This window comes from Nicrophorus vespilloides, unplaced genomic scaffold (genome assembly GCF_001412225.1).
Source record: "Nicrophorus vespilloides isolate i.1.1-1 unplaced genomic scaffold, Nicve_v1.0, whole genome shotgun sequence".
Taxonomy (NCBI): domain Eukaryota; kingdom Metazoa; phylum Arthropoda; class Insecta; order Coleoptera; family Silphidae; genus Nicrophorus; species Nicrophorus vespilloides.
The window spans coordinates 10,642-11,368 of record NW_017099709.1 but is presented as its reverse complement, the minus strand read 5'-3'; positions in this window follow the sequence as shown (position 1 = coordinate 11,368).

The window sequence follows — 727 nt, the reverse complement described above, 5'->3', positions numbered from 1 at the left end:
CAATTTTGAGTAAAATTTATAAATAATTTCGCTCCATTTAAATATACGGTTTGTTTATTGAAGTTTCTTTGGAATGCTGCAGAATTTTTGCAAATTGTTAAAGATTAATTTGAAATTGTAATGTTTACTTGAAATTCCTTGGAATCGTTGCTTAATTTCGAGCAGTAGAAGTTTGTTTTTTTTTCTTCTTCTATTTTATTGCTTTTTGATGCTCCTTTTTAAGTTTCAGTAAACTCGTTTATGTATGCTCATTTTCAAGTTTCAGTAAACTCGATTCAATAGTAATAAAGTAAATTGAATATTTCAATGAATTGAAAGAAAAACAGTACAAATTTGCAAAAGTAAATTGAATATTTTTCTTCATAAATTTCATAAATAATTTCGCTCCATTTAAATATACGGTTTGTTTATTGTAGTTTCTTTGGAATTCTGCAGTGTTTTTGCAAATTGTTAAAGATTAATTTGAAGTTGTAATGTTTACTTGAAATTCCTTGGAATCGTTGCTTAATTTCGAGCAGTATAAGTTTGTTTTTTTCTACTTCTTCTATTTTAATTGCTTTTTGATGCTCATTTTTAAGTTTCAGTAAACTCGATTCAATAGTAATAAAGTAAATTGAATATTTCAATGAATTGGAAGAAAAAAAAAAGCAGTATAAATTTGCAAAAATTAAATTGAATATTTTTCTTCATAAAATAGAAAAATTTCAATTTTGAGTAAAATTTGTAT